Source organism: Lolium rigidum, chromosome 2 (genome assembly GCF_022539505.1).
Source record: "Lolium rigidum isolate FL_2022 chromosome 2, APGP_CSIRO_Lrig_0.1, whole genome shotgun sequence".
NCBI classification, from domain to species: Eukaryota; Viridiplantae; Streptophyta; class Magnoliopsida; order Poales; family Poaceae; genus Lolium; species Lolium rigidum.
Window position 1 is genome coordinate 194,505,396 of NC_061509.1, and position 10,440 is coordinate 194,515,835.

Here is a 10,440-nt window from a genome sequence, read left to right on the forward strand (position 1 = left end):
GTATTCAAAACAATGATCTTCATGTCTCGCTACTCCACCAAAAACAGACCAAGCATGTATTCATCACAATACGGGTAGCTAATTTAGGAAAAATGTGTTCATCACGGGATTCAAACAAAGATCTTCATCTCTCGCTAAATTTTGATTTCACCAAAAACCGAACAGCGTGTGTTCATGACGTTAACTTCATGAACACTATGGTTTCTCTATAAAATAAGGTCACCATCCGTTCCTTTACTGAAGGCATTTGCGAAAAGTGTCTTTGGCTCATGGGCACCAGTGCTCCTGCTGTGTAAAAAAAATAAAAAATCATACATATTTGTTTCAAAAAATCTGGAAATAAATGCAGACATAATAAATAAAGTAACCTACAAGCGTGTAAAATTTTAATATGAAATTCTTTACATTGTAGACTACATAAAAAAGACAAAATCTGTTGAAATTTGGAGATCTGAAATATGCATACCCAGATCCACACGTTTCTTATTTTTGGGTAGCCCAGAATTTTTTGTATTTGAAACTGAAATTTTGCACGCTTATGGGACAATTCATTAGCTACACCATGATTTTTTTCCTAATTTTTTTTAAACACATAAATATGTTTTTTATTTTTCCTAAAATAGCAGGAGCACTGGTGCCCAAGAGCACCAAATCTCTTAGGCATTTGCGCCTAATAGCGCGAGCTTAGTTAATTTTTGAAGAAAAAAAGATGTCCATTGTGGTATTCAGGAAAAAGATCTTCATGTCTGCTACTCCACCAAACAACAGACCAGCATGTATTCATCACAATACGGGTAGCTAATTTGTGAAAAATATGTTCAGCACGGGATTCAAACAAAGATCTTCATCTCTGCAAAATTTTGATTTCACCAAAAACCGAACAGCGAATGTTTATGAGGTTAAGCTCACGAACACTATGTTTTCTCTATAAAATAAGGTCACCATCCGTCTCTTATTTCTCAATGAAAAATAGGTGGAAGTGTTGGGACGAACCACATGGGTGCTTCAGCTCTATGTTCAATCTTCTCTTTTTTGTACTGCAATCTTGAGCCTATGGCAGGACCTCCATTGACGTGCATTCTGCACCAATTTGGCCTTGGACGTATCCATGTATCACGGGCGCGATTGTGGGTAGTGATGTCTACGCCCCCCTCCTTTTCCTGTAGACAGTGTTGGGCCTCCAAGAGCAGAGGTTTGTAGGACAGCAGCAAGTTTTCCCTTAAGTGGATCACCCAAGGTTTATCGAACTCAGGGAGGAAGAGGTCAAAGATATCCCTCTCATGCAACCCTGCAACCACAAAGCAAGAAGTCTCTTGTGTCCGCAACACACCAAATAGGTGTACTAGTTCGGCGAAGAGATAGTGAAATACAGGTGGTATGAATATATAGGAGCAGTAGCAACGGTGCCAGAAAATAGCTTGCTGGCGTGTAGTTGATGGTGGTAGTATTGCAGTAGTAGTAACGCAGTAAAATAGTAAACAAGCAGCGATAGCAGTATTTAGGAACAAGGCCTAGGGATCATACTTTCACTAGTGGACACTCTCAACATTGATCACATAACAGAATAGATAAATGCATACTCTACACTCTTGTTGGATGATGAACACCATTGCGTAGGATTACACGAACCCTCAATGCCGGAGTTAACAAGCTCCACAATTCAATGTTCATATTTAAATAACCTTAGAGTGCATGAAAGATCAATTCGACTAAACCAAGTACTAGCATAGCATGCACACTCGTCACCTTCATGCTATGTAGGAGGAATAATACACATCAATACTATCATAGCAATAGTTAACTTCATAATCTACAAGAGATCATAATCATAGCATAAACCAAGTACTAACACGGATGCACACACTGTCACCATTACACCGTGCGGGAGGAATAAAACTACTTTAATAACATTGCTAGAGTAGCACATAGATAAATTGTGATACAAAACACATTGCAATCATAAAGAGATATAAATAAGCACTTCACTATGCTCTTCATAACGAGTGAATAAGTATTCTGTGAAATATAGCCTAAGAGACCCACACGGTGCACACACTGTCACCTTTACACACGTGGGACAAGGAGTCTCCGGAGATCACATAAGTAAAATTCACTTGACTAGCATAACGACATCTAGATTACAAGCATTATCATATGAATCTCAATCATGTAAGGCAGCTCATGAGATTATTGTATTGAAGTACATAGGAGAGAGATGAACCACATAGCTACCGGTACAGCCCCGAGCCTCGATGGAGAACTACTCCCTCCTCATGGGAGCAGCAGCGATGATGAAGATGGCGGTGGAGATGGCAGCGGTGTCGATGGAGAAGCCTTCCGGGGGCACTTCCCCGTTCCGGCGGTGTGCTGGAACAGAGACTCCTGTCCCCCAGATCTTGGCCTCGCGATGGCGGCGGCTCTGGAAGGTTTCTGTGGGTTTTGTCGAACGTGATAGGGTTTTCGTGACAGAGGCTTTAAATAGGCGGAAGGGCAGCCTCGGAGGGGGCCTGGGGCCACCACACCATAGGGCGGCGCGGCCCCCCCTCTGGCCGCGCCAGGGTGTGGTGTGGGGCCCCCAGGGCTTCCCTCTGGCGGCTCTCGGGTGTTCTGGATGGTTCCGGGCAAAATAGGAACCTGGGCGTTGATTTCGTCCGATTCCGAGAATATTTCGTTACTAGGATTTCTAAAACCAAAAACAGCAGAAAACAGGAACTGGCACTTCGGCATCTTGTTAATAGGTTAGTTCCAGAAAATGCACGAATATGACATAAAGTGTGCATAAAACATGTAGATAACATCAATAATGTGGCATGGAACATAAGAAATTATCGATACGTCGGAGACGTATCAGCATCCCCAAGCTTAGTTCTGCTCGTCCCGAGCAGGTAAAACGATAACAAAGATAATTTCTGGAGTGACATGCCATCATAACCTTGATCATACCATTTGTAAAGCATATGTAGTGAATGCAGCGATCAAAACAATGTATATGACATGATTAAACAAGTGAATCATAAAGCAAAGACTTTTCATGAATAGTACTTCAAGACAAGCATCAATAAGTCTTGCATAAGAGTTAACTCATAAAGCAATAATTCAAAGTAAAGGCATTGAAGCAACACAAAGGAAGATTAAGTTTCAGCGGTTGCTTTCAACTTATAACATGTATATCTCATGGATAGTTGTCAACATAGAGTAATATAACAAATGCAATATGCAAGTATGTAGGAATCAATGCACAGTTCACACAAGTGTTTGCTTCTTGAGGTGGAGAGAAATAGGTGAACTGACTCAACAATAAAAGTAAAAGAATGGTCCTTCAAAGAGGAAAGCATCGATTGCTATATTTGTGCTAGAGCTTTTATTTTGAAAACATAAAGAGAGCATAAAAATAAAGTTTTGAGAGGTGTATGTTGTTGTCAACGAATGGTAGCGGGTACTCTAACCCCTTGCCAGACAAACCTTCAAAGAGCGGCTCCCATTTTATTTTATTTTTGGATGGCACTCATTCCAACCTTTCTTTCACAAACCATGGCTAACCGAATCCTCGGGTGCCTGCCAACAATCTCATACCATGAAGGAGTGCCTTTTTATTTTAGTTTTATTATGATGACACTCCTCCCAACCTTTGCTTACACAAGCCATGGCTAACCGAATCCTTCGGGTGCCGTCCAACAATCACATACCATGGAGGAGTGTCTATTTTTGTTAATTAATTTGGGATCGGGAATCCCATTGCCAGCTCTTTTTGCAAAATTATTGGATAAGCGGATGAAGCCACTAGTCCATTGGTGAAAGTTGCCCAACAAGATTGAAAAATAAACACCACATACTTCCTCATGAGCTATAAAACATTGACACAAATCAGAGGTGATAAATTTTGAATTGTTTAAAGGTAGCACTCAAGCAATTTACTTTGGAATGGCAGGAAATACCATGTAGTAGGTAGGTATGGTGGACACAAATGGCATAGTGTTGTTTGGCTCAAGGATTTGGATGCATGAGAAGTATTCCCTCTCGATACAAGGTTTAGGCTAGCAAGGTTATTTGAAACAAACACAAGGATGAACCAGTGCAGCAAAACTCACATAAAAGACATATTGAAAACATTATAAGACTCTACACCGTCTTCCTTGTTGTTCAAACTCAATACTAGAAATTATCTAGACTTTAGAGAGACCAAATATGCAAACCAAATTTTAGCATGCTCTATGTATTTCTTCATTAATGGGTGCAAAGTATATGATGCAAGAGCTTAAACATGAGCACAACAATTGCCAAGTATCACATTATCCAAGACATTTTAGCAAATTACTACATGTATCATTTTCCAATTCCAACCATATAACAATTTAACGAAGAAGAAACTTCGCCATGAAACTAAAAGCTAAGAACACATGTGTTCATATGCAACAGCGGAGCGTGTCTCTCTCACACACAAGCATGATTTAATCCAATTTATTCAAACACAAGCAAAAATAAAATCATACAGACGCTCCAAGTAAAGCACATAAGATGTGACCGAATAAAAATATAGTTTCAAGAGAAGGAACCTGATAATTTGTCGATGAAGAAGGGGATGCCTTGGGCATCCCCAAGCTTAGACGCTTGAGTCTTCTTGATATATGCAGGGGTGAACCACCGGGGCATCCCCAAGCTTATACTTTTCACTCTTCTTGATCATAGTATATCATCCTCCTCTCTTGACCCTTGAAAACTTCCTTCACACCAAACTTCTCATAAACTTCATTAGAGGGGTTAGTACATAATCAAAAACTCACATGTTCAGAGGTGACACAATCATTCTTAACACTTCTGGACATTTCTCAAAGATACTTGGAAGGTAATGGAACAAAGAAATCCACCCAACACAGCGAAAGAAGCAATGCGAAATAAAAGGCAGAATCTGTCAAAAGCAGAACGAGTCCGTAAAGACGAATTTTTAGTAAATACTTCCGTTGCTCAGATCAGAAAACTCAAAACTAATGAAAGTTGCGTACATATCTGAGGAACACGCACGTAAATCGGCATATTTTTCTGATTTTTCTACAGAGAAAACAGCCAAGATTCGTGACAGATAGAAATCTGTTTCTGCGCAGAAATCCAAATCTAGTATCAACCTTCGATTAGAGGCTTCACTTGGCACAACAAAACACAAAACTAAGATAAGGAGAGGTTGCTACAGTAGTAAACAACTTCCAAGACACAAATATAAAATAAAGTACTGTAGCAAAATAACACATGGGTTATCTCCCAAGAAGTTCTTTTCTTTATAGCCATTAAGATGGGCTCGAGCAGTTTTAATGATGCACTCGCAAGAAATAGTATTTGAAGCAAAAGAGAGAATCAAGAGGCAAATACAAAACACATTTAAGTCTAACATGCTTCCTATGAAGAGGAATCTTGTACACAAATAAATTCATGAAGAGCAAAGTGACAAGATTAGGAAGATAAAACAAGTATAGCTTCAAAAATTTAAGCACATAGAGAGGCATTTTAGTAACATGAAAATTTCTACAACCATATTTTCCTCTCTCATAATAACTTTCAGTAGCAACATGAGCAAACTCAACAATATAACCATCACATAAAGCATTCTTATCATGAGTCTCATGCATAAAATTATTATTCTCCACATCGGCATAATCAATTTTATTAGCAATAGTGGGAGCAAATTCAACAAAGTAGCTATCATTATTATTCTCATCAAGTGTAGGAGGCATAGTATAATCACAACAAAATTTATTCTCCATAGTAGGTGGCACAAGACCACTATCATTATAATCATCATAAATAGGAGGCGAAGTATCATCAAAGAAAATTTTCTCCTCAATGCTTGGGGGACTAAAAAGATCATGAAAACCAGCTTCCCCAAGCTTAGAACTTTCTATATTATTATCAACAATGGTGTTCAAAGCGTTCATACTAATATTACTACCGAGCATGCAAATAAGATTCCATAGGTTTTTTAATTTTCGCATCAAACAATCCATGTTTTAAATCAGGAAATAGAAATAGAAGCTCATTCTTGTCCATTATGCCAAACTAGTGTAAACAAGAAACAAAAAGTTGCAATTGCAGGATCTAAAGGATATAGCTTCGAGTACTTACGGCCCCGGAAAATAGCTTAGTAGCCGAGATCCGGAGTGTGAGTACCTTTTACCTTTCCTCCCCGACAACGGCGCCAGAAAATAGCTTGATGTCTACGCCCCCCTCCTTTTCCTGTAGACAGTGTTGGGCCTCCAAGAGCAGAGGTTTGTAGGACAGCAGCAAGTTTTCCCTTAAGTGGATCACCCAAGGTTTATCGAACTCAGGGAGGAAGAGGTCAAAGATATCCCTCTCATGCAACCCTGCAACCACAAAGCAAGAATCTCTTGTGTCCCCAACACACCAAATAGGTGTACTAGTTCGGCGAAGAGATAGTGAAATACAGGTGGTATGAATATATAGGAGCAGTAGCAACGGTGCTAGAAAATAGCTTGCTGGCGTGTAGTTGATGGTGGTAGTATTGCAGCAGTAGTAACGCAGTAAAACAGTAAACAAGCAGCGATAGCAATATTTAGGAACAAGGCCTAGGGATCATACTTTCACTAGTGGACACTCTCAACATTGATCACATAACAGAATAGATAAATGCATACTCTACACTCTTGTTGGATGATGAACACCATTGCGTAGGATTACACGAACCCTCAATGCCGGAGTTAACAAGCTCCACAATTCAATGTTCATATTTAAATAACCTTAGAGTGCATGAAAGATCAATTCGACTAAACCAAGTACTAGCATAGCATGCACACTGTCACCTTCATGCTATGTAGGAGGAATAATACACATCAATACTATCATAGCAATAGTTAACTTCATAATCTACAAGAGATCATAATCATAGCATAAACCAAGTACTAACACGGATGCACACACTATCACCATTACACCGTGCGGGAGGAATAAAACTACTTTAATAACATTGCTAGAGTAGCACATAGATAAATTGTGATACAAAACACATTGCAATCATAAAGAGATATAAATAAGCACTTCACTATGCTCTTCATAACGGTGAATAAGTATTACGTGAAATATAGCCTAAGAGACCCACACGGTGCACACACTTGTCACCTTTACACACGTGGGACAAGGAGTCTCCAGGAGATCACATAAGTAAAATTCACTTGACTAGCATAACGACATCTAGATTACAAGCATTATCATATGAATCTCAATCATGTAAGGCAGCTCATGAGATTATTGTATTGAAGTACATAGGAGAGAGATGAACCACATAGCTACCGGTACAGCCCCGAGCCTCGATGGAGAACTACTCCCTCCTCATGGGAGCAGCAGCGATGATGAAGATGGCGGTGGAGATGGCAGCGGTGTCGATGGAGAAGCCTTCAGGGGCACTTCCCCGTTCCGGCGGCGTGCTTGGAACGGAGACTCCTGTCCCCGGATCTTGGCCTCGCGATGGCGGCGGCTGCGGAAGGTTTCTCGTGGGTTTCGTCGAACGTGATAGGGTTTTCGCAACGGAGGCTTCAAATAGGCGGAAGGGCAGCCTCGGAGGGGCACTGGGGCCACCACACCATAGGGCGGCGCGGCCCCCTGCGGCCGCGCCAGGGTATTGTGTGGGGCCCCCAGGGCTTCTCTCTGGCGGCTCTCGGGTGTTCTGGATGCTTCCGAGCAAAATAGGAACCTGGGCATTGATTTCGTCCGATTCCGAGAATATTTCCTTACTAGGATTTACGAAACCAAAAACAGCGAAAACAGGAAGCGGCACTTCGGCATCTTGTTAATAGGTTAGTTCCAGAAAATACACGAATATGACATAAAGTGTACATAAAACATGTAGATAACATCAATAATGTGGCATGGAACATAAGAAATTATCGATACGTCGGAGACATATCAGGTAGCAAAGACATAGTCAGGTTTGAACAATTTGAAATCTGGTTCTGCAGCCTCTGCGTCGATTGGCGGGGGTAGCATGAAAATTGGGTGATTGAGTCCAAGAAATAAAGAATGCCCCTTCAAATTGTTCAATGTTTCCCACCTTGCCTCTTCTACAGTGTCCAAGGTATGGGCAGATCTCAAGAAAACGTAGCACCGTACCAAAGGATAAGACCTCACCTTGTTACCCATATGTAATATTGGAGGACCGAGGATGGGCCGATAACCCTTAACTCGAATCCACGCGAGATCAGATTCACCGGTAATGGACTCTCGCTCTCATTGGTGCCAGGAACCAAGTGCGCTAGTCAGAAAATCCAAGAAATACATCTTCATCTTCATCATTATGATTATCACCATCATTATCTAATTCTTCATCATCTAATTCTTCTTCATCTAATTCGTCTTCTTCTAATTCTTCTTCTTCTAATTCTTCTTCTTCTAATTCTTCTACATCAACATCATTATCTTCATCGGCACCTCCATCGCCTTGAGCCACATTTTATTCATCATCTTCCATGACAGCATCTCCCTCGATTTGAGCCAAAATTGCAGCCGCTTCTGCTTCTTCACCTTCAATGACAGGGGCGTCAATGAGACGCGGGGCTGCATGTGTCCCTGCAATGCACAAAGATCAACCACAATGCAGCAAGTAGGAACTACACTGTAAATTATCTCTTTGTTGGCGTCCGAAACCCACCGGCGAGTAGCGACGGGCAACACGTACAGCCGGGAGGCTCCCAGAACTGCGGCTGGCCCTGGTCCCTCGAGCGACGGCCCGCAAAGCTCCGGCACGCACGTCCCGATGCTGGTGCAAGGGCGTCCCACCTGACCTATACCTGGTCAGGAAGGTGATGGATTGCTTCGCTTAGTTTCCTGCATGGCATACACATAAACATTAAATACGAGCCTCGATCGGCTCTCAGGTTGTCCTGTGAATCGGCTCAAGGAGCCGATCCACCCATGATTCGTATGAGGTCTACGATCACATGGTGGTCCTGCTTGATCAGTATAAAGCTAAAACGACCTACGACAATTTAGGGTTTTCACCGCATAATCGGAACATCCTACACGTGATTGAGCCTGGTAGCCGCACAAGATGATAATAAACCAGCCCTAGATAAGGCCTAAAAACCAACATGGAGTTGATTCCCGGAACATCTTATCTAGGGCTAGCAAACTACACCCTACGTGCTAATGGATCCTTCAACCCGTTTGCAAGGCCTAACTATGCAGATATTAAACTAATCCTTGAAGAACAAGGAGCAAACATAACAGATCGGATCTACTAAACACGGATCAAGCAAGGTGCCGCCCTTACACCTAAGATAGGTGTAAAGGCGGCTAGACGTCTAGGGATAGCATGGATAAAAGCATATATCATGGTAAAGCAATGCTAACCCTAACACATCTACGATAACTACGTTGCTCGCCATCAACAAGGCTTCAGCACGAGCAACGCAAGAACAACGAATAAACGTATACTGCCTAGATCGCAAGATGCGATCTAGGCAGCATGATGTTACCGTAAGAAACCCTCGAAACAAGGGGTTGGCGATGCGCCTAGATTGGTTTGTTGTGAACGTGATTGTTGTTTTTCTCAATAACCCTAGATACATATTTATAGTCCGTAGACTCTCTAACGTGGGAATAATCCCAACCATGCACGAGCTAAACTTCTTTAATCCTAACCGACACGTATCCTACTATATTTACAGATACACGGGCAAACTAGCCCAAACTTCGTGTACAAGGCCGATTCATGTATATCTTCCGTGTATATTCTTCAAGCCCATATTAATCACGGCCCACCTCTGATCCGGTCAAATTCTGGTGATAACACATGCCCCCTGGTTTTGGAAATGATAATTCCAAAACCACTATGCTTTTTCCTCGTCGGGTCATGTCGTGGCGGAAGCAGAACCGCCGCGATATCCTTCATCATGATGCCTTGCCTTCTCAACTTCTACTGCAAGATTTGACGAGCGTTTTGGCATCGCCTCCTCGAAAGCTGCCATGGCATTAAATTTCCACTACATCCCATTTATTTAACCGCGCCGCCGCAGTTCACTTCTTCATCCCCTTGCTCATATTACGGCCATCGAAAAAAACCCTCCTCCACCATGGACTCATCCTCCTCCTGCGCTTCATCGGCTCTCTCCTTCCAATCTTCTTCCTCGAGCGAGCCGATGTCGAGAGCAAGAGTGGGACTTTGACTTCGTGCCGGATGGCCCACCGAGGCCCTCGTCGGGTCGGATGGCGACTTGCCCACGGCCGGATGGGGAGGACGACCTCAGGTTCCTTATCGACGAGGCGCGAAGAGCGAGAGCGAGGACGACCTCCACTCCTGGGCAAGCTTCACCTCCTCCGACGAGGAGGAGGAAGAAGAAGAGGAGGAGGAAGAGGAGGGCGAGGAGGAAGAGGAGGAAAAGGAGGAGGATCACTACAAGAAAAGTTCTGATAGACAACGTCTCAAAATCGTCCGCTAAGGGT